At 40.5% G+C, this 6817-nt stretch overlaps 1 pseudogene; it reads right to left on the bottom strand.

The window, feature by feature from the left end:
• Positions 1-520: 520 nt before the first annotated feature.
• LOC113834102 lies at positions 521-595 on the bottom strand (annotated as a pseudogene).
• Positions 596-6817: the final 6222 nt, after the last annotated feature.

The following is a 6817-nucleotide window of genomic DNA, read 5'->3' as shown; positions in this document are numbered from 1 at the left end:
ACACTAAATTATGGCTGCCCCAGCTATTTTGACTTCAAAACAATGACCATATTATTTTGTGCATGAAACTGCATACCTCTGGGATTTTTAACACAATTCAGAATTTTACCTTTGAGGTCTCCATGCAAGTCCAAGTGCCTCACAGAGAGGAAGCAACTGTGGCACCCTTGTTAGCTGCCCAGCTCACCTGACCCTTGCTTCTGTTGGGTTGCCTTGATGGCTTCTTTCATCACCATATTGAAAATCATGTATCCAATCTGATCCCCAGTTTATTTACATCTGTTATACCACAGTATAAAAGGTAGATCTCACTAATACACATTTTGCTTATCCTCTTTTGCTTACCAGTCCTGTTTATAATTACATGATACTCTGCAGTGGTTTTAATGTTTCTTTTTAGTTTTAATGGTTTTAAATCTCTATTTCCTTAGCATCGACACCAATGTTACATAAATATGCTGTTTGCCAACTTGGCACAAGTGAGAGTCATCTAAGAGGAGGTAACTTCAACTGAGAAAATGCCTCTGTAAGAACTGGCCATAGGCCATTTTCTTTTGTAACAAACTACAGAAATGATCCTTGAAAGTATGGTCTTATAGGCTATTAATTGGTGGTTGATAGGGGAAGGCCCAGACCAATGTAGTGGTCCTGGGTTCTATAAGATAGCAGGCTGAGTAATCCATGAGGAACAAGCCAGTAAGTAGCTCCCCTCCATGCCCTCTGCTTCAGCTCTTGCCTCCAGATTCCCTGCTTGGGTTCTTGTCTTGATTTCCTTCTATGATGAACAGTGAGGTGGAATTGTAAGCCAAATAAACCCTTTCCTCCCCAAGTTGCTTTAGGTTGGTGTTTCATCACTGTCATAGTAATGCAGACTATGATATACGCCCAATGTTCCTTACACAACCCCTTACCCCTTCATTATCCTATTACAAGGTACAAATTTTCTTTTTTGATGTGGAGTCAGCATTGACAATGAGTCTTGCAGCCACAGCTACATCTGTCTGGAACATCCTTAACTCTTAATGTGGAAAACCAAATAAGACCAGTAGGGTTTATAAGAAATCACTATGAAAAAATAATCAACTCCAGGACCAACAGAATGCTAAAGTTACTTGTTTCTCTAACCATTTCCAACTACCTGCTGTCCAACCCTGATCCTGTGATCCTGATGGGAGGTTAGTGGCTTGAATTCCACCACATGTTGGGATGTGCTCTGTCTCAATACACAGTTGTGGTTTTGTTTAACCTTTTGTTTTCTTCTTTTTCTTTCTTTGTGATTTTGGGAGACTATTGAAGCTGGATGTGGTGGCATAAGCCTGTAATCTGAGGGTTTAGACAATTGCCCTAATGGTTGCAGGGCAGCCTTGGTAACAGATCAGGACTCTGTCCCAAAAGTAACAAAAACTATTTCTCTCTCTCTCTCTCTCTCTCTCTCTCTCTCTCTCTCTCTCTCTCTCTCTCTCTCTCTCTCTCTGGAAACCCACTGTCCACACTGATCAGGAATTCAGGTAGACAAACTCCACTTTCCTTCCCATCTTCCAGTCCCAATTCTTCAGTCTTATCCCCAGTCCTGTAGCAGACTGCTCTCAGAGATATATCTTCCCTGTCTTTGTCCATTCCCCATAGACTGCACAGAACCTCATGGAAGACCCAACTTTCTCCCCTCCTGGAGACCCTCTCAGGCTCCCACACTTCTAGCCCATTTCCATTTTAGCATGTCAGATCCTAATACTTAGAAACAAGTTCTAGGTTTTCAGAAGCATTCCTATTGGGAAAGCTACAAACACAGCATATTCTGCAAGAGGAAGGGGAAGAAATCTAGGTCAAAGGTGCAGAAAATACCTTCAACAAAATCACAGAAGACAATTTCCATACCCTAATACATTGATGGATAAGAAATACATAGAACACCAAAAAGATTGGATCAGAAAAATAAATTTCCCATGACACTGGATAATCAAAACACTAAATATACAGAACAAAGAAAGAATATTAAAAGGAAAAAAGACAATGTAACATATAAAGGCAGGCCTATTGAACTAACACCTGACTTTTCAATGGAGACAGTGAAATCCAGAAGGGCCTAGATGGATGTCGTACAAACTTAAAAAAGACTACAGATGCCAACCCAGACTATTATACTCAGCAAAGACACTCCATGATAAGACCAAATTTAAGCAGTACCTATCTATAAATTCAGCTCTACAAAAGGGGCTAGAAGAAAACCTTCAACCTGAAGAGGTCAACCACTCCCCAAGGAGACACAAGGAAATAATAATCTTACACAAGCAAATAAAAGGGGAACACACACCACAATGACAGAATAATGGGAATCAACAATCACTGCTAATTCATAAGTCTCAACATCAGTGGTCTTGATTCCCTAATAAAAAAGACACAGACTAACAAACTGGATATAAAAGTGAGGACCAAGAAATACACTTTAAACATCAAGAATAGACATAACTTCAGGGTGAAGGATGGAAAAAGACATTCCAAGAAAATAAACCACCCCCCCAAAAAAAAAACCCAAGCCAGTGCTATCTTTTTCAATATCTGACAATAGACTTTAAATAACTAAAGAGATAGGGAAGGGTGTTTCGATAAATCTTTCCGCCAAAAGCCGCTGAGTCCCACCGCCACGTGTGTGCTTTATGCCAGCCGCCCGCCTGCCCGAATTAGGCCCAAATAAATACACAGAAACTTGTATTAGGTACAAGGTTGCTTGGCCAATGACTAGGATTCTCATCTGTTAGCTCAGTCTTAATTATCATAAATCTGTATTTTTTATAGGACTTATCTTGTTGGCGTTCCTCCTGGCTGGTGGATCACATTGTGCCGCTGCAACAGGAGTGGAGGGGAAAAGACGGCCCTTCCTGTTTCTCCTTCGCTTAAATATGAGTCTCTTTGCTATGTTACTTCCTGCTTGGATCAGCACTTCTCTACTACATTTCCCAGAATCCTCTTTGACTCCTAGTCCCGTCTACTTGCTGTCTCATTGGCCAAACAGTATTTTATTTAACAATCAATGAGATAAACAGTACATACACAGTACATTCCCCATCAGAAGGGCACTATATACTCATCAAAGGAAAAAAAAAAAACCATGAACAGGATATTGCAATTCTAAACACTTACACATCAAACACCAGGGCACATGATGAATTTATAACAGAAACACAATAACAGCTAAAATTACATATTGATCCTCACACAATGATAGTGAGTGATTTCCATACCCAACTCTCACCAATAGATATGTCGTCAAGACAAAAACTAAAACGAAATGCTGGAACTAAGTGACATCATTAACCAAATGGACCTAATAGATGTTTATAAAACATTTCACCCAACCACCAAAAGAATATACCTTCCTCTCAGAAGCTCATGGAAGTTGCCCTGAAACTGATAATATTCTTGGACCCAAATCATCTGGTTTGGGCATCATGGATTAAAGCTGGATGTCAAGAACAATAGAAAGCTTACAAACTGAGACTGAACAATTGACTACTGAAATATTTTTTTAATTAAATGAAAATACAACATACCCAAACTTATAGGAGAATGTGATATCAAGAAACTCTTACAGCTGGTAAACACTTTGCAATGTGGCACAATGCAAAGTTAATACGGAAAAATAAGCAGCCTTCCTATATACACATCACAAATGGACTGACAAAGAAATTAGGGAAATAGAAACTTTCACAACAGCAGCAAAAAAAGAAAAATCTTGGGGTGACGAAACAAGGGGAAGCCTTGAAAGGAATGGAGAGATCTCTCATGCTCATGGATTGGTAGGATTAACATACTAAAAAATGGCCACCCCACAAAAAGCCATCTACAGATTCAGTGGGATCTTTGTCAAAAGTTACACAAAATTCTCCATAGAACATGAGAGGAGAATTTTCAGCTTTATATGAAAAAACAAAAAAGGAACAGGGTAGCATCATTTCTGACCTCAGACTATACTACAGAGCTATAGTAATAAAACAAAATGGCATTATCATAAAAAGAGATGAGTTAATTAATAGAATTAACTTGAAGTGCCAGATATAAATCTACACACCATGGAAACCTTATGTATCTCTCTTTGGACACAATGGGAAAAGCATCTTCAATGATTGGTGTTCACCAAACTTGTTATCAGTGTGAGAAGACTGGAAATAGATCCATGCTTATCACCCTGCACCAAATGGACCAAAGACATCAACATAAGGCCATATACACTGAATCAGAGAGAAGTGAAAGTGGGGATAGCCTTGAACTCAGCAGCATATGGAGAGACTCTCTGAAAACAACATAGGCACCAAGAACAACAATTAATACATGGTACCTCATGAGCCTGAAAAGCTTCTGTATGGTGATGGGAACCCTCATTTGGGCAAAGCAGAAGCCTGCAGAAAATGACTTTTACCCACTATACATCAGATAGAGAGCTAACACCTAAAATGTATAAAGAACTAAAAAACTGGACATCAAGAAAACATGTAGAGGATTCTCAAAAGAATAAAAACAAATGCCTGAGATGCACCTAAACATACTTAGCCATCAGGGAACTACAAATCCAAAGTACTATGAGGTTTTATTTTACACCATCCAGAATGGTCAGAATCGATAAAACAAATGCTGGCAAGGCTTTGGAGTAAGTAGAACGCTATTCCATTGCTGTCAGGGTACAACTTGTACAGCTACTATGGGAATCATGCTGGGGATTTCTAAGGGAATGGGGAAGACATCTACCTGAAGATTGAGCTGTACCATTCTTGGGAATACACACAAAGGACTGTACACCCTCCTACAGAGGTACTCTTTCAACCACACTCACTGTGACTCTATTCAAATAGCCAGTAACTGGAAACAGACTAGATGTCCATCAGTGCATGAGTGGATAAAGAAAACATCATACACTTAATGGAATATTTCTCAGCTACTAAAAAAAAATTGTAATCACGAAATTTGCAGATAATTGAATGGAGCCAGAAAAAGTTCATCCTGACTCAGGTAACATAGACCCCAAGTGACAAATGCCGTATGTATTCATTTATATATAATGTTAGCTGCCAAGTCTTTGATAAGCAGGCTGTACTGCATATAACCACAGGGGGTAGGTATAAAGTAAGGGATTGGGAAGAAGTGAAGGGTCTCCCTAGCAAAGGGAACTAGAATATATAATAATAGATGCATATGGGGGCTGGAACAAGATGATCAAACAGGGGCGGTGAGGGAGGAAATAGAGGCAGGACTATAGGGAGAAACCCTGATTAGAGGTACTGCTGAGCACTCGGCTGTCTCTCTCTCTTTCTCTCTCTCTCGGGTGAGCTGACTGGGAAGCATTGTCTGGGTTCGTCCTGCTCACGTGCAAACCTGGTCAACTGGTTCCTTTGCATGAGTATTTTTCCCGAATAAACTACCAGTTATCAACTTATCTCTGACTCCACTTTGTAATCATCAATACAGGTCAGCTGAAAAGAATGGCCATTTGAAGTATGGAAACCTACTATAGTAGAAGCTTTCTAAAATATATGAAGACAATATAAATTAAATTACCAAATAACAGGGGAGACAGAGCCCCAACTGGGCATCTCTTGTCACTAAATGAAGCTTCATTACTGGGGATGAGTTAGATCTAATCTAGTTGATAGCCAAAGGGGTCCTATGGGAACCTCTGAACCACCCAGGCTGCTCCTAAGGCTATACATGCTGCTGTCCACAAAGTGATGGGAAGACCCGAGTCATGTAGACAACACCTACATAAATCATTGACCCTAGAGAAGTCAAGCTGGTGCCTACCTTGAACCCTCTCTTCTAATAACTAGTGTTCATAGTACTGGAAGGTACCCTGAAGGCTACCAAAGGATAAGGGTAGGTATCAACCCAGCTACAAACCCTTTGATCTGTAGTTGTGACCTGTGTGCAAGATGTGCTAGTACAATAGTGGCACACAGCTGGTGGACTAACCAATGGATATCTGATTGGATTTAAGGCCCACTCCATAAGATGGAACCCATCCCTATCATAGCTTGGGTGGCTGACAACCTGAGACTAGATAGGCCAGTGACCTAGGCGAAAACCAAATACTCCTGTTCTGATAAAGAACATTTGTGTCAAAATGACTTCTAAGACATTCTGCAATACTTAGAGATCAGTGTCTTGTTTAGCCATCATCAGAGAAGCACTTGGGGATAAATATAAAGACCCATAGCTGCACCAATGTGCAGAGTGAGAGACCTTGGAACTCTCAGTCTTAAATGGGATGTCTCCATAAATTCCCTCCCTCCAAGGCTCAGGTAACCCTGAAGAAGAGGAAGATTGTAAGAGCCAGAGCTGTCATAGGACACCAAGGAAGCAAGGCCTTCTAAACACATAGGGACTGACACACATATGAACTCACACAGACTGTGGTAGCATTCACAAGTTCTACATGGGTCTGGGCCTGATGTCCCGTTCTCTTCTCAGCACTGAGAACCCAAGAGCCCACATCACTAACCTAGAAGCTGCTCCAGTTGACAACTGCTTGCAAATGAAAAATTGTTTTTTTCCAACAGAGTCTCACTGGGTGTACAAATTACATTTAAGGGCAGGGCACATGCCCAAAAGCAGATAGCCAACATAAAAGTAACTTAAGGGCACTGGGGAAGTTCTTCATGCCATGACACTTTGTCAGGGGTTTCCCCTTACATGTCCTTTGTGAACATATTGTGGTTCGTTTCTGGCTTCGTGGTTTTATGGGGCTTTCTTTGTGCGTGTCTCTGTATCTCTATGTTTCTAGAGCATTTCCTATAGCTCTTTTTCTTCTGTTTGCTTTATCTAATTTTAT

The sequence above is a fragment of the Cricetulus griseus genome, chromosome 2, assembly GCF_003668045.3.
Source record: "Cricetulus griseus strain 17A/GY chromosome 2, alternate assembly CriGri-PICRH-1.0, whole genome shotgun sequence".
In the NCBI taxonomy this organism is placed as follows: domain Eukaryota; kingdom Metazoa; phylum Chordata; class Mammalia; order Rodentia; family Cricetidae; genus Cricetulus; species Cricetulus griseus.
Note: the sequence above shows the minus strand (reverse complement) of the source record. Positions and strands in the feature narration are given on the sequence as shown.